General features: G+C 38.8%; 1 long non-coding RNA gene across 2 annotated transcripts; it reads right to left on the bottom strand.

Annotated features, from left to right (window-relative positions):
- Positions 1–1,013: 1,013 nt before the first annotated feature.
- On the bottom strand, positions 1,014–26,811 carry LOC130157725 (uncharacterized). 2 transcript variants are annotated; one of them, XR_008824994.1, is made up of 4 exons: positions 26,414–26,811; positions 24,145–24,236; positions 1,934–2,080; positions 1,014–1,136 (listed from the first exon to the last, which is right to left on the bottom strand). It is a non-coding gene; the product is annotated as an uncharacterized LOC130157725 (long non-coding RNA). The 2 variants fall into 2 exon arrangements; XR_008824995.1 differs by having other exon boundaries at positions 26,458–26,811.
- Positions 26,812–26,819: the final 8 nt, after the last annotated feature.

Here is a 26,819-nt window from a genome sequence, read left to right as displayed (position 1 = left end):
TAAACATGAGGACTGTTTTTTACCACTAAAAAGCAACAAAGAAATAAAAAGGACCCAACTTGCATTGATTTAACATTAGGAGGGTGGCTAACGTGATTGTATCTTTTTCTCTAGTGTGTATTTACAGTATCAGCAATGCTAATGTGAAGTCACTGCTGCTTAATTAAGCAGATGTAAACAGCTGCATGGGATATTAAACTCTAATTTGTATCCACATAGCAATTATAATTTTTTCCCTCTAACCTAAGCTATAATGGTATTGTACCAAATTAATGCAGAGATTCAATCCTTAATAACTTGCAACTATATTACAGTCCAGCAAGTAAAAACTTGGCAACAAAGGTACAAAAATACATAGCTTTATAGTTTTTTTAGATATAACCACAAGGTAGTTATGTTACTTTGCAGTAAAATCACAGTAAATCCTATGGGGTATGTAGGCAACAAAGTACTTTTTAACCAGTTCCCCTCATCTTTCACCGTTTTATCAAACTGAACAGAAACGTGTATAGGTAGATCACAGTTTCTAACCATCGCATTGAAGTCCTGTGTTTTAACTGTTACACTGTTCTTGTAGAAAATGCTTTAAAAATCCACAGAAATTAATTTCAAAAGCGCAAAGGTCAACAAACTGCTAATTAGATCGTTACAGAATTTCACCCTATGGTTTCTGGTACTGCCTTTGGTGCAAGATTCACTACTGACACATCGCCGTGCAATGCAGTGTGGGATGTTACCAGCCACTGGAATCGCTGTAGCTGCTCTGCCAAAGGAAAAGCACATCGCATAGTAAGTCAGTCTCTTTCCTCATGCTTCACAGACAATAATACCAAGTTTCTCTGGCTGATTCAGTCTACACTCTACTGAAGAGGGAACAGCTCAGCGATGTGTGAGACCTTGTGCTCCATGAGAGCAAACCACTCAAACCACTTGCTGTACCGCTTGCTGTGCCTAAGCAACCGTGCTGTTTCTGTTGTAGACACAGTGCTCTTCATATACAGACATGAATGATGCCTCTGCAAGACTTAGTGGTTTCCTCTGGAATTTCTTTTGGGTTAAAGTTGTGCATAAATGTATGGATTAATGCTTCTCTGCAATCCTACAACTGCTATACAGGAAAAGCCAAAGATGACAACCTAGGAAAAAAAAACCAACAAGGAAATATGAAACATATGAACCCTGTAAACAACTTCCAAGTTTCACTCCAGTAGTTAGATGTTTAGGTACTTGCAGAATAAAGTATGAGTGACTAGAGATTGACTGGGTCTACAGCAGCCTGTTTGGCATTGTTGGTTGGGTTTTGTTACTGTTTTTCTTCTGTAAGTCTCTGACACAAGTTCAAGGTAGCCTGTCATCTGCTAGCACGTCAAGGAGACTCCCTTGCAGCAGGTAAAATCACACCAACACAGGTAAGGCACTGGACTACGTAGCTTCTAGGGAGCTTCAGTGCGGGTCTGTCGTCAGTACTATGGTTAGATGATGATCTGTTAAGCAGCACCCTTTACTGGAACCCTTTACTTGGAAAAGAAAAGCCCCCATACAATACAGGAAAGAAATGTACCACACCATGTGTGATGGCTTTAACCTCTGCTTGCTACATCAGATAGGGCATTCAGTTTCTAGCAGGAATCACATTGTTAAGAAAACATCACTACAAAACAATCTTTTACTCCACACAGCTATGTAATCCCTTATGTAGAGTGTTTATTAGGGGAGCTTTTCTTCCCCAAAATGTTTCTGGTGTTATACAGACAAATGTTCTGGTTTACATCCTGAGGCAAACAACTTGAGAAGCAAAACAACCATATTATTAATTTACCTTGTTTACCTATAAATATCTGAACAGAAATCCAGCTGACCTACATTTAAGCCAGGACTATAGTATATTACTGTAATCCCTGTGAAGGAGAATTATTTAGGCTTGGGTTTTTACTTGGACTTCTTTAGGCACGTCTTCTCCATGTGCTCCCTCTGTGCTGCCTTTGTATTAGTGTGGTATAGAAATGTTTTTTTCTTGTTCCCTTGTTTCTCCAAAGCCAGTCACCATCGCGTGGACTCGCCTCCCTGGACTGTCAACTCCCTGTAGTTAGGAAACAGAAATTAGAAGCATTTTTCAATGGAAAGGAGACACAGATTTACATTTATCTTCTTATAAGGATCAAGTATAAGATACAAAAGCTATTTCAGATACATGTTCTCAATTCACTTTTTTACCATGTATATACACACATGCATACATATATATGTATAAATTAATCAGGTCTGGCAGTTACTTGTTTTCAAAAAGAAGTTTTCTGAGCTTTATTTTCCCTCTTCCACAGAGAGTGACAACATTAGGGGGAATGTGCAGCACTTAGAGCATGAGCTATCTGAAATACAGTAAGCTCAAGGGGGGTAGAAGGTCCACAATTACTACACTTCATCACAGGTTAAAAACAGTTCATTCTCCAGAGACTGTGTTGCTGCCATTGTTTTCTCCTCCTAAAACACAAATGCAGAAAATACAGTATTCTACCCAGTGAATTACTATAGCAAAGCTCTAAAATAATCTCACCGCTGCCTCCATTTTTAATAAAGGTTGAGAGAAAACAAATCCCAAACCACACTGCTCCATCTCAGCTGAGAGTTCTGCATGTTGTGACCTGTCATCTCCACAGACTGCAATCTCTTCTTTTCTGTGCTTCTTGCCTCAGAAGCAACTTACTGGCTCTCAAAATGTCATAACCTGGTCCACTTAGTTCTCCAGCTGTGTTAATGCTACTCCTTTACATGAAGAGTGCCTATAATGTCTATCATTTAATAATACAGTATCATCCTCAAAAGTCTAGATAATATTAGGGGTGGTAACATTTCTGTAATTCAGAAAGTAAATTTTTTTAAGGTTGTTTAGTTACAGGTCCAGAAAGCAATGCAGCAGGTTCTTTATAAGCAGGAGACCACACAGGGCAGCTAGCAGCCCTGCTCCTGGTGGGGAAAATGGCTGAGTTAATCTTGGGAACCAGCGCAAGCAGAGCACTAAGGAGATCTCCCAGGAGTAAGAAAAGGCATTTAGAAACGAGGTAACTGAGGTGAGACTTGCACACTACAGTTGTTAAGCCTCAAGAGTAATGCACAAAATTATACTTAAACCAAATATAAATGCAAGCAGGCTGATCCACTATGGTTGTTACAGCAATGAGTCAGGCATGGTTTTACATGAAGAACATGCTTCACCGCATTTAAAAACCTGCAGACACTTCCCTCTTGCCACTGCTGTGCTCTGTACTTTCAGCTTAACCACTTACTGCGTTTTTTAAATGTATTTGCCCTACACATCCATTCACTGTTCTCCTCCTCACCTACCAGCCCACATCCACAGCCATGGATGAAGTCTTCAGTAGTTCGTAAGTTCTTTGCATAAAGCTCTATGGGTAGAAAGCAACCATATCCCGGTCACCCAACAGAAAACATCTGATAAAGACATCTTAAAAGAAAAAAAAAAAATAAAAGCACCCCCCAACCAGAAAACTAAAACAAACTAAAATCTCATCATTATAAAAAAACCAAACAAACCAACCAATCTGCCATCATTAAAGACTCTGTTGCTTCATTAAGCCTTTTCTCATCTACCACAACAGCAAATGGAAAAAGCGAAATGTGGCATTTTTCCCATCTTTTCTATTTTCTTTCAGATATTTAGACAAGTACGTGATTCAGGAAAAGAATACCAACAGAAAATGTCTTGCAACCTACTCCTGAACACTGGTTTGGACGGCTCCAAAAGTCCTGTTCTCCCACCTTGAAATTCCAAGTTTTCAGCCACAGAAAACCTTTGTTCTTACCTAAATCAGCAATAACTTAAGCAGCTTGTAAGAAGGTGGCAATGAGTTGGATGCCACGCAACTGTACAGCAGTGTTAGCTGAAGCCCAGCACAGCACAACGCTAACCCTAGAGTATGACAGCAACCCTTTAACACTGCACCAGGGGTACCAGCGTGGTTAATTTAGGATGTAACAAGGACATCATCTTACATATGCGCAACCAGCCTAACCAAGCACTGGCATTTTCACATTAGGGAAGTCAGGGTGCCAGTTCCCTGTGCACACTGGCTGGGAATGGTCCCGCGGGGTGCAAGTCCCAGCCTCCATCCTGGCTATACCTACAGTTCAGGCTGTACTGAAAACCTTGCAAATGTTTGCTGGCAACGTACTGTGGCAATGAATCAAGAGGAAACGGAGGTGACATGGCAGATCAAAAACTAACAGCTAACAGCAGGATTGCTGAAAAGAAACTGAGATGCCTGCCAGCAGGACCCATCCTCTCAACTACCGACTTGTCACTGTGCAAATCTCAACTGGATTTTGAGGCAGTTTCAACTAGTGAAACTCGGTGTGATACATGAAATTCACGGGGGCTGGCCTCCAGCTCAGCAGCAGTCACAAGAGAAATCATGCGACCATCTGGCTGGCTGAATTCTGCCATAGCATGTGGGATTCTGGCTAAGTCCCAAAGCATTATAGAAGGCCCAAACTAGGGAGAAAAAAAATCTTCCAGATTCAATTCAACACATCTCCTGTCTGCCTTATGGTCACTAAAGGTATCACAATGTGCAGGCAGGTCACACAGACACTGAAAACCTGCTGTCATATAGCTCCCTGGGAGGCTTTAAACATTAGAAACACGAAGGATCTAACAGAGACCACCTGATGCATATGGCAGAATAGCGAAGACAAGGTGGAAATTACAGAGGATAAAGATGATTTAGCTCAATACAGATTTCACTCTGATTTAAACAAAAAGCACAAACACTACAAAGGTACAGTCACAATTGCCATTGATGGCAGGGAATGGAGACTGAAGCAGAGGCACTCCAGAGAACAAAATACCCTTTTGTATCTGCACTGCCTATTGATGTGTTAAACCTCTTCCCACACTTTTCTAGCTGTTCCTCCAAGGAAATCATTCATGTTAGAAAATAGGTAGCCAGATGAACAAATGACACACACAGCAGGGAACTGAACATCAATAACCTGTATCAGAGGAGAAGCCAAGCCATTTAAACAAAGAATAGGAGAACAACAGTACATGGCTCCTGATAAACAACTGTGTAATTCTGGAAAGATGGTTCTCATCTTGAAGAGCTCTCAAGAGTCTGTACTGCTACAGCAGAAATCAATGAAGGATAGTGCTGAAATTTCAAGATTGCATATAGAGAACTGCAGTAGAATGCTAAATTCAATGGATGCCTAACGCAAGACATGGATTAATCCTCTGAATAAAAATAGCACTGTTAAAATGCTTGTTGTGATACTGCTGTCTTCCTGAAAATGTTAGTATGACTTGCTTAAGTATTTTTAATTACTAAAATACGCTTTTGCTTTGACTTGCAAATATGTTTTCAGGCACAGAATCCAACAGCAAGTGATTTTCCATTGCCAAGTGTGTCCTTAAGGACAGTTGTCCAGCCAATGTCACTAAGGACAAACCATGCCTGTAAACTCATCCAGTTTTCATTTTCCCCTGATAGTTCATTTTCCCCATTTGAACATGCTGACCTTCTATGCATCAGAGCTCCACTAAGGCAATGGAACAGTGCTCAGTGCCCCAGCATTCATCACAAGCTGCAATTAAGCATCCTACTGGTCAGAATCTGGGGTCTCACAGCAGAACATGCTTCATCTGTCACACAAATTATTCTCTATTCATTGCCAAGTATTACATCCTGTGACTGATACAAAGTTTCCATGCAGATTACGTTGTCAGCAGTGTTCACCTCAACCTTTGCCTTCTTTTTAATCAAACTGAATTTGTTTCATAAGCCCTCTAGAAAAAATGCCACTATTTAAATTTTTCCTAAATTTAAGTATTCCCGTAGTTGAACAGCTTTTGCCTTAATGGTCATTGGGTTTTAGTTCAATTCGCATATGTTAAGAAAATATTTCAGAGTTCTTATTCAACATCGTCTTCTCATCCACATTAGTTCAGGCCTTTGTGTATTACTTGTTATTTATATGACATCTGAAGAAAACGACAGTTCTGTGTGAAGCTAAGAGGAATGTTTCCAGCAACATTTCAGAAAAGATGATTTGCTCTTTGCTTTCTTGTTAAAATACTGTTTTGCCATTTGTATGACCATTCTGTATACTAAGTTCTCTACTCAAAGCTAACTGTTACCATGCTGGAGGTGATCACCCTTTAGCCTGGTCTTCCCCAAACTAGACATCTAGCTCCCTCAGTGACTACGACTACTCATGGAATACGTGATCCAGGTCCCCTGCCATCACGAGTTTAGACTCTGTGCTTCAAACTAATTCCTTTCTCCCTTTTGTCTCTAGTTTCAGTTAAGTAGTGATGTTACCATGGACACCCTGCATTTATAGCTTACACTTCAGTTACAAGGCATAATTTGTACATTTTAATTTACTCAAAACCAAAACCATTTTACAAAAGGTGAAGAAAATGGGGAGGAAAAATGAACATAGGTCATGTTTCACTTTAAAAAGGCTGGCCATTTCCAGTTTCTCTCATACTTGCAGTAAAAGCATTAATCATCATAAACTCATTTTGTCTAAAAGCAGAGGTAATACATTTTTCCATGTAAATCGTTTCATTGCTGTGACAGAATGATGTCAGAGAATCTAAATAGGTGATCTAATACATTTTCCTTTTGGAACATTGTTTAGCATTAAAGGTTACTGGGGGGGCAGGGCATGATTGATGTCAGCTGCTGGTAAGAAAAATTTGATTTTAATTTTCATAAAAGAGACTTAAATACTATATTGACACAGACATACTTTTACAGACTGAGAAAATACACATGTAATACTAGAGCAGTAAGAACCCAAGACCTTTCTAGAATAAAAATCCAGCTCCAGCTAACAGTAAGATTTTCTGACATTTGTAAAAGACTATTAAAATAAAAACTAACTTTGCAAGTTGTATAAATTCATTCCTTTTTTTAAGGACAATTTTTGATCAGTAATTCAGCACTTCATGTTCACCATTTGCACATGTACCTATATAGTTGAACACCCAAATTCTTTTAACTGAAAATAGGTTTGCATCCGATTTGGCTATGTGCATAAGAATTCTCAAACAATGAAACAGGAGTACAGTAGAGAAACAGAATTTTATTTCTCCCCCTAAAAGCAACCAGCCTTGCCTGAATTGCAGTCTATACCTTAACCAAAATGCATCTACTAAAATCCTACAGCAGCACGGTTGAACAAATATACATACATGGCATCATGGAAAATGCAAGGACTGTGGCAAAACCTAGAAGTCAAAGCCATTACTCCCTGTTTCTTTGTGTAAGAACTCTCCAAGCCAAGCATTGGAAGAAATTACTGACTTTGGCTTGATTCAAACCATTTTTTTTTCCTATTTACTTTTTTTTTTTCCTCCTCAGGGAAAATAGATGAAAAACAAACTGCGGAAAATATATGAAAAACTATGTTTCACATAGCTTTAATCCCCCCTCCTTACTGCAGCAGTGGGTATACCCAGTAATCACAGCCCTGCTGGGTAAGGCATAGCAATTCTCTTTCCACATAGTTGATCTAATCAGAGGTGTGCTACAGCTCACGCAGCCCAGCCGCAATGAAAGAAGTGCCCTTTAAAAACAGGTATTTCCTATACAGATAAAACAGAAAGCTGGATATCCCCTCAGCATTTATCCAGCTCTTAAAATGCATTTCACAGCCTTTAATGATTGCAGGGCGATAGCTCTGCTTCCTCATCAGCTCTAAAGACAGCTTTTTACACATAAGACTTTATCTTTTACACATAAGACATCTTCAGTGACAAATTAGACACCCCAAAGAAACATACCATCTTGCAGAACACCTAGTCTGGGCAAAAGAGAACTAACACTTAAAAATACGGATTGGTTCATTATTTGTTTCTTTTCGTGTTCAAATTATAGTTCAACACCTGGCTCCAAAGAAGGATCAATTTTGCCAGGACAGTTTATTTCTGTATATACAAGTTAAGCAGGTTTGATATTTAACACAAGTGTTTTAATTACTCATTTCATCCTGAAGCACAGTAGACCGCCATGTGAGACAGCACAACTTGATCTAACTGATCGCTGCTGTGGGAATGGCAACGGCCCCCTTTTCCTCACTTCAGAGCTGCACTCCTACAGCCGAGCTGCCCGATGAGCTCCAGCGCTCATCTAACCACTGCCACCACTGTGACAGTGTCATCCTCAGCTTGACAAAAAGCTGCCAGTACAAAGATGAACCCATCAGAACTGCAGCCTGCCAAGGGAGGAGTGTTGCGGGTATCGGAGCAACCTCCGAGGATGGGACTGGGCAGTGCGGACGGAAGCAACGCAGGAGGGCAGGGTGGTGAGACCTCTCATTTTCAGAGGCACTGAGCTATTGGGCCAGCTCAGCTGCTCATGCAAGTACAGCCTCAGCTCTTCTATCCTGCTAATTTTGAAACTTACCCTGTAACTGTCAGTTTCTTTTTCTGGGAAAAATAATAATTATATATATATATATAAAATCTATTTATAGACTTTAATAGATCCTCAAAGTAATTTGATTCATTACAACAGGGCAGTTTCTTGGTGAATTCAACCTAATCCCTTCACCAGTGATGTTTATTCATTTTTATTCAGCTTGATTAGCTCACCAATTTTAAATTCCTCTACATGTGCTCTGAAATATATTTTGTGGGTAAGATATATTATTAACGTGCCCTTCACCGGGAAAACCTTAGCACACAGTTCAGAGGTAAAAACCCAAGCAAACAGTATATCACCCTCAATACACACAGAAAACAAACAGAAATCTTGTTTTTTCCCTATGTCTGCATACTGTCCGGGAATCCTTCTCTCACATGACACATCAAAATAAAACCCATCCACCTCAGGGACAATAAATCTTTCCCCCCCTCTTGTTCTTACCCTTCATAAAGAGAGAGATTGTATTCCTGTATCAAATAAAGTAATTATGCTTTGTTCTGACAGGGATGTCATCGTCTCTTTCCTTCTGATGCTTTCGTAAGCTTCATTGATTTCTCAATATTGATACAGGAGAAGGAAATGGAAACAGATTAACGTGCAGTATCAACTGCTTTGGATTATCTATAGCTGCACACTGGTTCAGTGGCATCTTGGAGGCTGCCACCTTAAATGAGAACCATCCTTGGTAGCAATCAGTCAGGATCTGGGTGGTATACCTCCCCAAAACAGAATCTTTACTGCTGACTCTCAAGAGACGTAACACAGAATCAGATCCAAAAAAACCACTGACTCAAATGAGTATGAATTCCTCTCACTAAAACATTTTAAACTCAAACACTGGGTTCGAGTGCTGTTTCCCTGTGTGACTCCTTTTACCAATTCATAGATTTTTCCATTCACTTATCTCATTCTCACTGCAAAAACTATTATCAACTTTTCCAATGTTTGCATTGTTCTTTTCCTTCTATATTCTCCTTGCTCGTGCAAAGCTTGACTACTTTCTTTAAAAAATGGTCTCTTCTGGTAATGTGAGGCCCTTCACCCCAGACTATTAAAGTCTTGTTTAGTATTTACCTCATACTTGGATGCCAAATTCTCTTAACTCCTATAGTATTTTCAAGGTTAACAGTAAAAAAACTTCACAATTTTTTCCTAAAAAAGCACCCTAAATAATTGTGTTCCATCTAAATTATTTTTCAAGCTCTTCACCTTTCTGCCCCTTCTAAGAAAATGTAAAATGGTATTCCGTAATTGAAACAATGATTCACTGGGGCAATATGTTAATGCAATGTTTAAATGATAATGACCGTAGTGACACAAATGCAAAGGGAAATGTATGCACACATTCTCCACATTGCATTCAATTCATGAACAGACTGCAGCTGACAACCTTGTATTTATTTTAAGAAAACTTAGCAGTCATACTTCTGTACTCCTTGATAAAGGTAGTATGTTTTTTAAATGCGTACTGGAGTCCATTATCATCTAAAGCCATGCTAAAAGCTGACAAATTAAACCTGCCAGCTATGCATATATTAAATTCCCTCTAATTCTCTCAACCTACTACATGCACAAACTAATTACATTATTTTTAAGTACTTCTGTGTGCATATGTGTCTCAATCTAATAATTTTCTGCCAGGTGCACTGCAGCAAGCCAAAGAATAGCATTAACTAATTCACAAAACTGTTGTACACAGCATTTACTGAAGTTCTTTTTCCTCTGTTTTTGACACCCCCATGACTGCACTGCAGAACTGCTCTAACCGCTGCACTTACAGGTGACAACATGCTGATATCTTATTTAAATTCTGCAAGGGCACCATCTGCCCTGTATTTGAGCTATGAGGCTGGAATGCTTACTATTCCAAGACAGCCAAGAGGTGTTTTGGAGAAGAGGATGTAAATTGTGTGTGGGAGGAAAGACTAGGTTTCATTTGCTTGGAAAATTCTATTTGCACTCCGAAGAAACAAAGCAGACTTCAAAATAGTCTTGGTCAACCACTGAACCTCTTGTCCAGCTGCTTAACCTTTACAAGCAATGCTGCCACAGCTTACTAGGTGGTTCTTCCAGAACATGACTCTCAGCATAAAATGCTACCATTAATAATTATTTTCTTGTCAGTAACAATAATCTATCAAATCTCTTAAATGCCCACCCCTTCCCCTTATTCACCACCTCCTGAACATGATACTGGAGCCCTTAACATATTTGTATGTAAATTGGTACAGCCTGATCCCTCACTTAGCTAGCAACATCCATTTCCATTGCCTGTTTACCCTTTCCTCCGCAAACACATTCATGCTATCTTTCACACTGCATTATGGACAAACTAAAACAAAACGCTTCCAGGCTCGTCTGCAATGCCACTTCTCAACACTCTTTTTCTCATCCTTTTTCAGTATCTACCATGACAGCTCCTGCAACGTACTGATTGTATACACACGGAGGGTTTGCAGCGATTTCCGTTATTTACATAGCATTCAGATCTTTTCATTAAAAAGACAGAATCAGACAAGATGCAGCTGTTCACAGAGCTGGCTTATGAAAACATTCTTTTCTCTGCCTTTTACTACATTAGCTCTCCATTGCATCTCCAAGCACAAGTTGTAAGAACTCTCTCTTCCCATCTTAAACACTGAAATAGCTCTTGTCTTGCCTTAACAGCCCTGACAAGCCTCACCTGGGGCCTCCATACCCACCTCTGCCCATAGGCCCTGGAGCTCTAAGCCCAGACCAGGGCCACCCGTCCCTGCCTGAGCTAGGCTGCCACAGTGTTGGTCTCTGGCTCTGTCACAGCCACGGGCCCTGTTGATCCCAACCCATGGGCTAGCCTGCCCTTGGACCTGTCTCGTCACTGTGAGTTTGTGTGATGATCCTGGCTCGATTGAACCTGACCACAGCCTTGCTCTGGCACTGTGTGCAGCCCGCCCTGGCTGGCTGGGACCCTGCCCCAACAGCTGTGCGCCCCCTCTTCAGGTCACCAGCCTTAAGCAGCAGCCAGCACTCACTGTGCCCTACCAGCCATAACAACAAGGACTGTTACCTGATTCTTCTGCTGTGAGTAAGATTTCTAGGCCGGATTTTAATGTGGTTCATTAAAAATAAGAAAATTACTTCCCAAGCAATAAGTAGGCAAAGCAGTTCCAACTGCAGTACTGAATTTAGACCAGTATTTCTCTGGAAACTGACAAACCCCTTATGCTGAGTTTGTATAGTGACTGGCACAGCAGGGGCTATGAGAAGCACTACGCTAATATGAATAAGTAATAATGCAACTTTGGAAATTCAAAAAGGACCTCATCCTTCATTTATGTGAGCTTGAAGCCCGTTATTGAGATGTTCATATTAAAAAAAACTATACCGACAAATCGGAAAATTTACAAGTGCTCTATTATGTGAGCACTCTGTAAGCAAAGCTCTAGCTGGTGGCACTGAACCGCACTGTCAACGCTGGAGAAAAAATTGTCACTGTTTTCTTACATTCTGTGATTGTAGATGAAGCACTTCTTTTAAAAGAAGTCATTCTTGTTTTTATCTCACCTGGTGGCTTCACCCATGTTACTCACAGCTTGCAGATTGTCCTATGCTAAACTTGCAAGGTTTCTCACATTTGAAATCTACCAGCTGCCAGAATTATACATAAAACCAATGCCTCACACCACACAGCAAGATTTATCAACAAGACATTTCTTTCACTTTTCAACTAGTCATCTGAATAATAGCTAAGAGGTTCACTTACAAGAACTGTAAGAAAATTTAAAATGTAGGTATTCCACCTCAGAAATGTGTAAAACTTTCCTAGGGCAGAAGATTCCTGACAACAGTAGTACCGAAGGGTGTGCTGCAAAAAAAATGCAGAGGGCCACTGCATTAGCACACAAAGCAGTAAGCTTTAGCATTGGCCTTATTTAAGTTTTAATTATATTTTACTCCATCTTCTTCAAAAAGCCACACGTTACAGAGGCTGTGAATTCACTCAGGCCTAGGGAAACTACAAAGACTGTAGAATCACAGAATGGTCAGTTGGAAGGGACCTCTGGAGACCAGCTAGCCCAACTGCCCCCTGTTTAAAGCAGAAGTAATAGGAGATCATTATTTATGGTAACCAATCCTTTTTATGTCTCATACTCTTCCATCTTAAATCGTATTCAAACATGAATGTCAGCAAGAAATCTATCTCACTTAGTTCTGGTATATAGATAAACATCATTAGGATGAAAAAAAGATCAGAACATGGATAGTAATTTTTTTTTTTAAGAACCAACAAGACAGCTAACTCAGCAAACAATTTTTCTACGTATTCTCAAGAGCTTGGAGATTTCCACAGTATATCTTTTCCAGCAGTTACTTTTGTCCATGGCTGCTGCTTTTTGCAGTATAAAGGACAAGGAGGAGAAAAGCTTGGCTGTCCCCAAGCTTTTGATGGATTCCTTCAGAAGGAAAGTTCTGAATGTCACCTACAATCATTCTCGCCATGAAAGCTAAATTTCACATTCTCTTAGGTCAAAATGTGAAGCCAGCTACAAACTGATTTAGGAGTCCTGCAAGTTATACAAATGAATAAACGAGTAGTAACATCTTATTTAAGTTTACTAATTTGTTTTAGGTTTCTTTACCGAAAAGCAACAAGACAGAATGTTTTATGCTTTACTTTCACTATCAGCATTGCTCTGATGCCCGAGAGAAAGTTTCGTAAAGAAATGTTCAAAGGAAACTCCTTTAAAACTGATTATTTCTAATTGGCTTTAATCTGTTATCATTGTTGGGAATTATTATGTTGGTTGTGATTTTGTTTATTTGTGGTTTGGTTTTGGTTGTTTATTTTTATTAAAGTGAGATTAGAAAATAACTTCAGTTTCAAAAAAGAAAATTCTGGCCTCAAACACTCATCCAAAGACTGAAGCCCATTTTTAAAATTGTAACTTAGCATTGCAGTCTCTTACATAGTGAGGAACAGGAATCCCTTCCTTAAAGAAACTCTGTTCCAGAAATTCACAGCTGTTTTCCTGGGTCCAGATAAAGCATTAAATGTGAAAATTGCTGCTGCAGCTGGGAACCACCATGAAGGTGCCCCTCTGGCAGCAGCAACTTTCAATTTCATTGAAATGTACAGAATCTAATGGCAACATTCAGCTGTTCTTCGCAAGGACAGCTATAGTGAGAGTATTTTATGGAACTATTTCATATTTTCCCAATTTTTTTTAAGTTTAAATTATAAACTTTGCAAGTCCATATATGATACTGTGTATCTTACTCATAAACCCCTGTTAGGCCCTGCTACCAATCAAAGGTATTTCAGTAAGATTATATATTGCAATCCCAAGAGAAATTAGGACACCATCAAAAGAAAATTGTTATCAACTTTGCAATCCAAGTATTTTGGCAGATCTGACTCAACAGACAAAACGTAAAGTCTTTCCCCTTTATCTCTCCCTCTTATACTCCCTCTTTAGCTAGTATATTTTTAGAATATTTTTTTTTCCCCAAGACTGCGCTAGTAACTTGAAGCAAAGCAACACATCCCCCATGTTAGAAAGTCTGGAACACATTGACAACAACTAGCATTACAATGACAGACACAGAAAAACTTTACAAAGAAAATCACTATACATCAGAATCCAATCTTCCTGCCCCAGAAGACATCAGCATGAGTTATAGTCACAAATTCTGTGTCAGAACTGAAATCTGGAGATTTTAAGCTACATATTTTTACTGATGAAAAGATGATGAACGTAAGCTTGTCATGAAAGAAAATTATACCGCTAATCGCAATACAGGATAAAAGTGAACAGTGACAGTGGCTTGTGTTGCCAATGGCAGCAGAATTTAGCCTAGATGATGTACATGGATAATACAACACTAGAAAATCAGTAATAGGTTTAAGTACAAAAAAGCTACACTATACAAAGAGAAATTAAGAGATAGAAAAATTTACTGGGGAAAGTAAACAGTTTGCAAATTTGTGTGCTGGGAGCAGAAATTTTAAGGCTCACGGGGATATAACTAAATCAGGAGTTTTGCATACACAAGAGTTAGCTGAGGCCTGACTTCTGACTGATTTGTGTTTCAGCTGACCGCAAGCTGCAACCGAAATAAATCTTTTCTGCTCTCAGGGCATTTAATGGTTCCCTGCTCCCAGCCCCACACCCCTCACTCCCCAAAGCTGAGTTCTCTATTGCATAATAATACAAAAGGTTTTCTCACTGGAGACACAAACTGGGGCTTATTTCTTTTCAGCTTTTTCACAAACCTAGAAAAAAAACCCCTTAATAATCTTAGGGACAAGTTATGCCTCTCTAAGTTTGGCTGAAGGTGGCCAGTGGGTTCTGAATGTATTAAATGAGGACAGACCACAAGACATGACTGCATAGATCTGTTTTCCCTAGGAAATCAAGTTAGCAAGAACAGTAATACAGGAGCTGGATACTTTCTTTCTGCTCCCTTGTGTTAAGTGCTCTGTTTATTTTCAGTTGTATGTAGGACTAAGATGTTGGTATTATCCCATTATTGGGATTTGTTAATATATTTTAATGTATCATCATCATCCAATAGACTGTAAAAGTCTATTTATTTAGGCAGTGAGTCTGAACACTCAGTCCAAGCTTCTGGCGGAATTTTTTTTCCTGAAGGTTAAATGGCATCTTTCCAAATTGCACCTTGGCAGAGACTTTGGCTGTGCTTAGACCTATGGGATTTCACTCTTTTTGTATTTCTAAGTCATTAAACAACAATAAAATCTTTATGATATCGAATGTCTTGAATTTTACAACAATTATTCTAGTAGTATGATGATAACATAGTTTATAATGTGTTCTAAATCCTGCTCTTACATGCTGTATTACCTTCCAACTTACATGTCAACAGTCTCAAGGCTTTACATAGTGACAACAGGTACTCTGTAAATTCCGAGTGTAGGACCTTCCTACAACAGGACAGCATGTGTGTTTGATACCAGTCCTTACCATAAATAAGAGAATATAGCAACTGGTATAGATTTTTTTAAGCTTGTTTGCAAAGGTTGGAATAATGCAGTAATAGCTAAGACTAACAGAACCACCTGTATACATGCTAAGATAAGACAGGTTTATTTATAGCAACTTCATAGCAAATAAAAAAAAATATTCTAGGGGACATAGGTGACAAAGAATTACATTTTCAATTCTAGTGTTCAAAAGCCAGCTACTGAAATAAGTTCCTCCTCTCCCAAGTGCCTCCTGTGCAAGCCTAAAGCAGTTAAAAGATTATTTTCAGACTTAAACTCCAAACACAGACTTAAAAATGTTTAAAATTAACTATTTCTGATGCCACTAAAACGGAAGCATACTATCTACTAAACTAATAAACATGAACCTTCCTGGCTGTTAGGCCTGTGCACTTCGATGGAGAGATAAGAGCATGGTTTGGAATACCTGAACACTCAGCCATTAAAGTAAACAGGGGATACATTTAAACCTCAGTTCATTTGTCAGCCTGACAGCAGCTGGAAGATTTCTGCATGCAAAACAGAGGAGCATCTGGCTATCAAGAATATTTAAGACCTTACCTATTGATCTCTTTCATCAGCTTAAATTAACTCAAGATGTTAAGATGCCAAAAAATAGTGATTAAAGATCCCATGTAATAACCCCAAAGTCCCAATAAGCAGCAAGGGTAAGATGATGTGAATACTATGAAACAAAACAGCAGCAGAGCTCCCAACTAACTGATTGAAAGCCTGGAAAGACCGGAAACTGGACTGCCAGAAATGGAGGACAGAATGGCTCATTAAGAGAGAAAGTGTGAGAGAGAATACATTTTATTACTTTGTCAAGAAGGACTTTAAGGTGGAAATTGTTGCAAGGACAGAGAAGCAACTAGAAGATGGGGAAATGTGTTTGTGATTCTACTACATGTTTAAAAACAAAAAGATCAAGACACACCATTACAAGTATAAGCTAGGTGTACTTCTAATAAGGATCTATAGTCTCTGCAAAACTCAGTTTTCACATACCAAATCCCTGCAGCAGATTAAAGTTAGAAACTGGAGGGCTTCACAATATAAAACAACATATATTGCTAGACTAAGTAGGCAACTTAAAGATACAAGCCTTATCTTACCTTTACTCATTTACAAGAGAGCAGGACAAAAATCTGGTCCCCAACACCTACTTCTATCCTTCTAGAAACTATTCAAGTATAGAAAGGACACTATCTTTATCCTGTACCTTTCTTCCCTTTTTAGTACTAACACAGAAAATTTAAGGCTTGAAAATGAGATGTAAATAGAAATAGCTATTATTCTATGTCATGAGCGAAGAGATGACATTAGAGGAGAAGCTGTTCACACTAGAAGCCAGACTAAATTAAGTCCTGACCTACACCATACTTCCATGCTATCAGAATCTGGCTCCATGCCAGGTAGTCTCAATGTCAGCACCGCAATCTAAATTCGGCTATTAAAAAATATCCTTACCCATAGAAAACAAGGAAAGCAACACACGATTGTTGATAACCTTGCTAAGTTTACAGAATAGTAAAAAAGCGTTATTTTAGTAGATGAAACATCTAATGCCATTAAGATTGTGTAATACATAACTTTAAATCCACCAGTAAAAGAGCAGCAGCAATTTCCAGTCAAAGCTGTAATTTCACCTTGTCTTTCTAAGGTCATGTAAGTCTCATTCCCACAGTGAGACTTATTATTCACTTTGTGGCTCTGCCTAGGTACAGAGTGGGGACTGAGACAATGAGCTAAAAGATGAGAGCAGAGGAAGAAGAGAAGGAAAAGTTCTTTTCTTCTTGTTGTGGTTTTTTAAGAAACATTTGACTAATGCTTTGAATCATCTGTCTAAAATCATTAGACTAAAAAGTATTAAAGTACGATTGACCAGCACTACAAATGCAATACTGAGTTTTAAACCACACACATGCTTATTTGTCTGATCACAACCATCTATGGAAAGATCTCATCTCCCTGTTCCTGACTACACCCTCAACACTGCAGACCAATAAAGGTCTATACTGATAAAAGCTATTTCTATGCCAGTACAGCTGCAAAGCATATTTCATAGCTGCCAAACGTGAACACAACCTCCTCCCATCAAGGTGATTCAAGGTTCATAGAAAAACTTAAGAGACAAAAATCGCAATGAAAAACTTCACCAGGGAGGTCAGGAGATCATTTAGGCAAAACTCATACCTCAGAAAACCACAAAAGTCCAAATGGGGGTGCTGAACAACCTGTATGTCCTCTTCATAGCAACTTTTACAAACGGGAAGGCTATCATCAACTCCCTTAAGGCTTCTCTTTTTTGAATTAAATATCAACCTAAACCTTTTCTCATAGACTAGTTCATTAAAAAAAAAGAGCAAAATTTGAGAAAGAAACCAGAGAGAAGTTGAGAAGTACTGATTAATGGAAAACATAAAGCTATGAAATTTAAGCAAAACCTTCTAGTTCCCTAACTCTTTAGCCATTGTCAGAAAAAAAAACCAACACGCAACCCAAAACAAAATCACCCATCCCTGAGAATCAAGAAATCTTAATTAACTTGGTCTGGAGCATTCGGAAACCCTGTGATGACTCATTTACTTAATCTCATTGAGGAAATTACAGAAATCAAGTATGGTAACTTAGAATTTAAAAATACTCATTAAAATGTAATGTATAAATGCATTTTCACTACTCCAAAAAGCTCATACTGAAAAAAAGAATTTAGAAATGTGTTCCAATAAGGATTAATTGACAGTAAGAGAACACAGCAAAAACAGTTTTACAAAGTTTAACTGCATCAAAGATTGAAATGGCATGCGAACATCCAGCATGGGAACAATGAATTGGCGCTCAGCCTTAGAATTACTGGCAACTCCAAAGGAAAATTTAAATCAAATAACCTAAGCTTCAATTTCCTTGATAAGAAAGGCAAAACGTGGGTTCATGAAGTTAAACAAACAAACAAACAAACCCTGGACAAGAAGATCTGAGAATATTATCAAGACACGGGCAGTAGCAGAAACCCAAAACCTATTCCTTGGAAGTTCAAAGACAGGATGTTGTATCCAGGAGGGCACCATCACTATGCCTCTTTGGACTGATCTCTTCTCATCTTGTGTTGGCTTATGAATTTTTAGAAGTAACTCCTGTAGGACTTTTGCCACACGTCAAGTCATACGCTCTTAGCCCAAACATGCTGGCAACAATTTGGCGGTAATACTAACATGTACCTGAAAATTCCTTGTGAGAAATGCAGCGAGCAACAATTCTAATGACTTTGTAGACGGACAGGTCACCCACTGTGTCACCAATGTTATAGAAGAGGATAAGCATAAGAGGGTGTGTGTGTGTAAATCACAACTTCTGGAAAAAGTATGTTTTGGTTTCACCCATACCGCCCTCAGCATAAATTTGTGAAACTGTCCTAAAAAACCACAACGTCTGATCTACATCCAGAGAGATTAGAAGAACATACAGTTAGCGAAGCATCTACTCTGTGTGTGCCATTCCTGGTTCACTCATTCTAGGACTGATCTATGGCGTTGAAAAACAGAGTTTATATATTGTTTCATCCCAGGCAGGATAGTTCTCAGCTGCATGGAACTGAATACAAAGAATTCATGGCACTAGTTGATCATGTTATTTCAGAAAGGCTTTTCTTTCATTGGCTGCTCGCTTGTTTTATAAGGATTAGCATCTTTATTTTAAAGGGTTTAGATGTTAAATACATAAAGGAAACGTGTACACAAACAGTACAATTTTGCAACCGGTACTTCTGTTACTATCCTCTTGCATGTTTTCATGGGAGGGACTTCAGATACAGCAAAGCCCCTACAAGACGCTAGATAGGATTTTATATTCCTTTTCCATTTGGAGGAGCGAACGCTTGCTTCTAATACAGACACAAATGACCCACTGCACCTGCAAAACAGTACCTGTCTTCTTGAAGAAGGCAATCTCAACTGTAGATGTCTGTAAGAACAGAAACTTCAGTGAGAGTATAAAAAAAAATGTGCAAACTGAAATTGCTACAAGGAAGAAACAGCAGTTCTTTCCCAGCAGGGATGTCAGTATGCAATGAGAACGAGTCATTATGATGCAGCTCTGTGATTTAGACAATTCAAAGCCACTCTGGGACATCAGACCACCAACATATTTTTGCTCTGTGTGAATCCATACAAAGACAAAAAGTATTCTCCAGCTCTTAATAGACTCCCACATCTAACAACTTTCTGATAAGTTTTTACTTTTTTTTTTCCCCTCCAATTTTGTTATTGTAAATCTATTTTTAGCCAACTTCTGATCCTTAGTAAAGTGACTATATTTGTTTCAGGCCAGTCTTTATCAGTAAAGCTAGGGGTACTACCCAGCCAAATAGAACCTTAGGCAATTCAAATGTCCTAAAACCAAGACTCAAGACTAGATAAGGACAAAAAAAAAAAAAAAAAAAAGAAAAAGAAAAAATAACTGATTTGCCTTTAATAATTTTTTTTATTCATAAAGCTGAACAAGAAGAGGTCTTTCTCTGAGATGCAACGTAAGTCTAAAGCAACTGCTTTTAAGTGAGCAGGTTAAGGACAATATGAATATTTTTCTCTATTCTCATGTTCAAAGTACAGTCACAATGCCCTGTAATTTATTTTGTGGCAGAACATAAATTAACATGTAGACATGGACTAATCCCTTAATATTTTCTAATCTATTTTTATTAATAAATTGGTACAATTAGCCTTTGAACAGAATGGATGTATAATAGATCATCAGAGCTCAGGCACACAACAAGATATAAAAAATGATTTCTCACCATGTGCATTTCTAGTCTGCTCTCTAGTCATAACCCTGCTAGAATGTTCCTTAACCTACAACAGCAGAAAGAAGACAGACTTTTCCACAGCAACAAAAGCAAGGCATAGTTCTACCAATGAGAAGAACTATTGGAAAACCTATGGGAACTTACTTTCATCCTATTTGCCACAGGAAACCTGGAAGGGGACTGGAATACAACAAATACCATTCACTTTACATAGTATCTGAAAGATTGTACATAAGTTACATTTTTTAATGTAATGTGTAACAACCAGTTCAAGTTTTAATGTAACATTTCAATGAAAGTCAAATCCTGATCTTATCAATACCAAGATTTCTGCCTGTGGAAAATAAGAGAGTTGTGAATGACACCAACAGATTTCCTGATGTTTGTGGAATCTAACGATTATCAACTGTGCACAATGAATGAAAAAAATCTCGAGTGCATCACAGATGCTGGCAGTACATGGAAAAGTTTTGAGATCTGAAGAATCTTTTGGTCACCTTCAGGACTGTAAAAGAATGGGTTTCCAACTCTCTGGAAACCTGCTCAGAACGTATCGGAGTTTCTCCTTTGGGCAGCCAAGAGAAGTGAACAGCTCAGCAGAGGCAGTCATGAAGGACAGGGAAATGAGTCATCCTAGTCCACTGTTAATTATCAGTCCACCTCATCAGTCCTTCACTGTGTCAAATTATAAGTATACAGTAAACATTGACAGGCATTTTGAGGCAGATTTTGAAAGAGGACATTTACCTTGGTTTTGTTCTTCCCAGGACAGATAATCCTCAAAGCAGCTAGTAGTTTCAAAGATTTAGGGAGAAACTCACGGAGAATATGAAAATTCATTTTAGTGCAAATTTCAGGTTGCTAAAGGCCTGTCAGACCCATTGATGTTTTAAGTGTGAATGTTCTCTCTCCATCTAATTCCCTCCATGAAGATCTAGTTATTCATTTTGCCAGCGGCTTTTTCTTCACAACTTCTAACATTTGCAGTTAGTTTTGCCTACCTCAAACTTTGGAGGACCAACAGCATCCTCAGTGAGGCTCTGTGTTATTCAAAATAATGTTTGAAAATACTGTCAAACATTAACTTGTCATAAATATTGCACAAGCAATTATCTAGATTAGATTTACTAGAAAAACTGAATTTCTGTCATTTCCAGGCACTTCCAGAATTTGAGGCCTCCTCCCGTAACACTTGGTGCTCACACCTCTTTATTCCTCCGTTATAATTCTATCATATTGCAACACTATGCTGAACTTTTACTTATGCAAATCCAAAAATGCATTAATGATTAATCACATTATAATTTAACTTGTGTTTTTCAGAATCTAAGACAAAAAGCTGAGGAGAACTGCTTATTACATCATTGTAAAAATACTCAAAAAACATATCCGGTGTTTTTCTGTTTATTCACATGGAATATTCTGTAATTAACACACACACCTTTCATCCATAGTAGTCACCAAATCTTACATTATAAAATAGGCATGACCAATGATCCTTATTCTCCAAGACACACACCAAATCTTACTGAGATCAAAAGTCACAGAGGTACTCAGACTTTGGAGGACCAACATAAAAAGCAGCACTAGAAGTGATTTTGAAGCACAGTTGGAATTGACTACTGAAGAGCTTCACTGATACCTGGTAAAAGACGATATGCTAGGAATTCAACTAGGTTCTCAGAATATGAAACTCGTCACCCCTTCATCGTTTACTGCCTCTTGTAATCAGTGTTTCTGATTAACCTACAAGTCTCATGGCGACAGAGCCTCACAGGGGTGGCACAGTAGAAGTGTAGTAGCCACCTGAACTTGTTGTGAGACATGTGCATACCAAGAACCAGAACTATCCCTTCTTTTATGAAAATGTGAGGTCATATCAAAAACATATTTTTGTTTACAGGTGTTTGTATGCTTTTAACACTTTGTTCAGAAATATAATCATGTTACCGAGTGAAAAAAAGAGATTGAAGTTATCATGTAACTTTAATACAAGATTCTATTTCTTCCAGATAAAAATTTCTGTTTGATGTAATGTGATTGGAACCAATTTTGTTCAGCTTGCTTTCTCTGGACCAACAAGAGAAACCAATGACTGAAAGACCTTTAATATTTAAAACAAAACAAAAAAAAAAATCTCGTCTTAAATCCTTCTCTCTTTTTGAAGCTAGCAAAGAAAGACAGGTAATATTGCTGAATCAAAAACTAAGACATCATGACATAATGATTCTGTGAGAGCTCATTTAAGAAGGCATTAAACCATTTCCAAATTCAGGCATGATATGACATGTTTATTTAATGAAAGAGTAATTTCTGAATCCTTTCTTGAACAGTAAATTGAATTATTTTCACATAAGCTTTGGTTTCTTCATCTGAAAACACACAGACGCTCTATAGTTGGCGCAGATCAAATTTCTGCTAATTAACCAGACAAGAATTAGTTTATAAAAGTTCAGATGAGGTATGTTCTGATGTGACAGAAAGAGGAACAAAGAAGGAACAGATAAACGTTTGCTAAATGTACAGCAAATATATATTCATGAAACTCAGGAAAGACAACAGTAAATGAATGGCTAAATTTAAGAAAGACTAACCTATTAGGGATAGGAAGACTGCACCTCAGATCTTACAATTTTGTTTTACAGACAGTATATATTTACTTGTGACCTACGATATCTTTGTCTAGTTATTTACTGATCTTGGGTATCATACAAAAAGAGATACAGTAATATCAGTATATAGTATTTTGTAAGTGATCGGTGAAAATCAATGCCAGTGCTTTTAGTAGAGTCACCATAATACCAGAGAAGAGCTGTCCGGGCTATTTGCAACTGGCTGCATTCTTTGTTGTACATTCTCAGAAAGTGGTTTAAATCACTCACTCTTTTCTTGTTGTGCAGTGGCCTATACTACCTCTCCCTGTTACTGCTTTCTAAAGTTGTTAGTAAGAGAAGAATTTCCTAACTGCTGTTATTTCAGCACATTAGAAGTGTAGCTTCTCTACCTCCACCTCTCTGAGCAGTGACTATGTTTTTCAGGGTCTGGAGGAAGCAAAAGCATAAGTTGGCAAACTGGTCAAACCTGAGAGAATCAATGGATACAACGCTAGTTTGTGAATGCAGTGAAGCAACTGTAAGCCAAATATCACATCAGTCCCTGCTATTGAGATATACTACTAGCAGGTCCTAACAGCTGTATAATAATTGTTATTCTTTTGCCTTTGTCACCTCTAGACTGTAAGTTTGTGTTTATTTTTAAATTGCAAATGTAATTGGAAAAGCTGTAGGTATGCTGGAAGCTTTCTGAGGGACTGCCTCTCTCCTTAACAGCGAGGGCCTGTGCGTTAACTCAGCAAAACTGAAGAATATAGTTTGAACATGTAGCTGATGTGTTTTGGGTGCCACTAAGCTTTCAACAAGCTTGAAGTATGTTTCTGATGTTGTAACTCAAGGTGATGCAACCTTAAATACGATGATTCACAAAGAGTAACTGCTTATCAGGATATAGCTTGACTGAACTAATAGACACAAAGTCAAGCAAAGCTGATAGAATTGCCCAATACAAGCCTTCCAGCTCTCCTCCTCTCACCACATAGGTCAAATACTCTGCCGAATTGCTTAAGTTTGGTTACAATCTTGCAAGCTTTCATCCTGCTATACCAATGAGTGGGTTTTTTCTTCAACAACTCCTCCCCTTTCGACACTCTTTCAAACAGCAAATCAACTATTATTCAAAAATGGCATACAACACAATTGCTTCTTTCTTCAGCTGTACCAAAGACCTTGCACACAGAACTGAGGATAAATTTAACATTCATGTAACAGCAGATTTTACAAAGAGCAGCTCATTGTTCAAAATGTCATAATAAATGCATATGCTAATAATAATTACTTTAAACTTACCAAATCTTTTTTTTTTTTTTTTTTTTTGCAGGTAGCGGGTTTTTGGTAGTCCACAACAAGATCATCCGTTTCAAAAGGCTTTAGGAAAAAACCTGCAATGGAAGATAAATACTGCATCAAAACAGCAGCACAGATACCTTGCAAGAAGACTACATGTGCTAGTTCAGATACCACAGTAGCAGAACACTTCCATTTGGAAAATTTTCTTACACTCTTGTAAGAAAATTAAAAATGGTTATTCTCTGAAAACTCTTGTACCAGGTTTGATTATCTACTTTCTGCTTAAAAATAATAACCACTATGCTAAAATCTTGAGTCAGCACTACACAGTATTGCAAAAGGCTCGCTTCCCTTTGAGCCAGCTGGCAGAAGTAATTGTTAAATGCAAACAGAACTTGTTGACTATTCTTTGAGAAATACACATATATTCTTCAAATCATTTAGAGAATCAAGCTTAAGCAGCAGACTTTGGTAAGTCTGCGGCAAATGGTGACTGGTAAACAACCAAAACCATCTTCCACAACAGCAGTAACAATCAGTCCACTGTCAGTCAGGTGTGCAGGAAGTCCTGCTGGTGGTACTCCTGTCCACATAACTGCCATAGTTTCTAGATGCCTCCAGAACTAAATTGTAAGGGTAAGAAACCCACACATTAGGGGAACTGGCAGAGGTGAGAAAGACAGCAAAATAATCCTTGGTTTTATTAAGTAATTATCTTTACCAACTATTTACTCCCAGAACATTTTACTTTACTGCTTTTCCCTGAAAATAAAAATCAGAAAGCCTCACAACAGGATTTTTTTATGTTAGTATTATCAACAGATGATACAAATGTATTTTTCATTTAGTTGTATTTTGACAGATATTCTGAAGTCCCTGCAAAAAAAAAAAAAAAAAGCTGGTGGTGAAAGAGAGTGTTACTTTACATTTTTGTTAGACCTCACTTAAGAATTTATTCATTTAATTTTTGAAAATCTACGTATATTTAATGCAAGTCTATTACTTGGAAGGTAAAGAAACTTGTTACCATATGTTACATTTAAACATAAAGGATCATCCTAATTCCTATTGTGTTTTTCATACAGAATCACAATTCTATTGCCATATGCACAGAGATAGCAAGTAAAATTGTTTTGATTTCAGACATTCTGCTTTTAACAGTGAATTTCATGAAATAAGCTTCATGAATTTCATGAGTTTTCTAACACAGTACATGGAAACTATTTACTATGTTCTAAGAATTTCTGTAACACATTGCTTCCAGAACGAACACTCATTTTTCATTTGCAGTTCCTGGAACTGACAGTGAGTTGATGGCTATCTATTAACTACAGAAATTTCTATCAAATTCCTTGTCAAAACAGAATGGATTGTTTCAGGTCAGAAAATTAGTTTTAAAGCAGTATTTTTATTTAACTGCATTTTAGTCTTATACATCTGATTAAAATTGAATTTGAAATGAACAGCCTGTATATTACAGCCCAAACAGGCAATAACTTATTACAGTCATCTAAAAAGCTACATTAAGTCTTCCTCAAATTTTAACAATTATGTTAGACATGGAAGCACAATGAAAAGACTTCTAACTTTTGAAGAATAACAAAGTAAGTTGGAAGAATACTCCATTTCATGACGCTACACACTGCACCCTATTGCGAAATGAATTACAGCCTTCACAGTACAGGCATATTCAGAACATTCATCTTTGCATATCAAGAATTTGCCCCCTGCTGTGATGGCCTTCTTGTTTCTGACTTGAGTACCTTCAAGAGAACATTTTTACTGTTTCAACTGTTTCAATTTTGAACGAGCAAGAAGTCACAGCCTTTTTTCTCTCCTCTTCCGATGTACATGCACATGGCAGAAGCGAAAAGCTCAGAAACAACGGGACAGAATTACGTTCCTACAATTATCTAGACAGATACTGAAATAAGTACAGGGACAGACCGAAGCATGGTCCTAATCTCCTCCTAGAATCATAGAATCGTTTAGGTTGGGAAAGACCTTTAAGACCATTGAGTCCAACCATTGTCCCAGGGCTGCCAAGCCACCACCGAACCATGTCCCCAAGTGCCACATCCAGTGTGCTCTGAGGCCAAGCACTTGGCCTCGCTAAGCCAATTCAGCCACACACCGTGCCCGCACCACCTCCAGATACACGGGCACCCTGGCCGGGCCTGCTCCGAACATATCCCGCCTGGATACCAGGCACACTTCACATTTCCTCTCTTAACCTACTTCAAACCTGAAACACCACCGGTTTCCTCACCTACGCAGCTGAAAAATTGGTTTTACACATTCTCACTTCCCAACCTTGTGCGAACGTCGCCTGAGAGACAACACGAGGCGCCCGTCGCCCCGCGGGCCGGGGAACCCAGCTGGGAGCGGCCGCGGAGGCCGGCTCGTGGAGCCCCGGGGGAAAACCCCGAGGGGGGAGCCCCTCGGCCGGCCCCTGCCGCTCTGCCCGGGGCTCTCACGGAGGCCCCTGCCCCCGCTCGCCTCACAGCCTGGCGCCGTGCGCGCGTGGGAGCCCGCCGGCCCTGCCCGCCACGGCACGTGGCGGGGGCGGAGCGCGGAGCTCCCCACCCTGCCCCGCGCACGTGGGGCTCCCGCGAAGGCGCGCCCGCGCGGTGCGGAAAGGGGCGGAGCAGTGGGGAGGCCGCGCGTGCGCGCGC

This window comes from Falco biarmicus, chromosome 12, assembly GCF_023638135.1.
Source record: "Falco biarmicus isolate bFalBia1 chromosome 12, bFalBia1.pri, whole genome shotgun sequence".
Lineage (NCBI taxonomy): Eukaryota > Metazoa > Chordata > Aves > Falconiformes > Falconidae > Falco > Falco biarmicus.
Note: the sequence above shows the minus strand (reverse complement) of the source record. Positions and strands in the feature narration are given on the sequence as shown.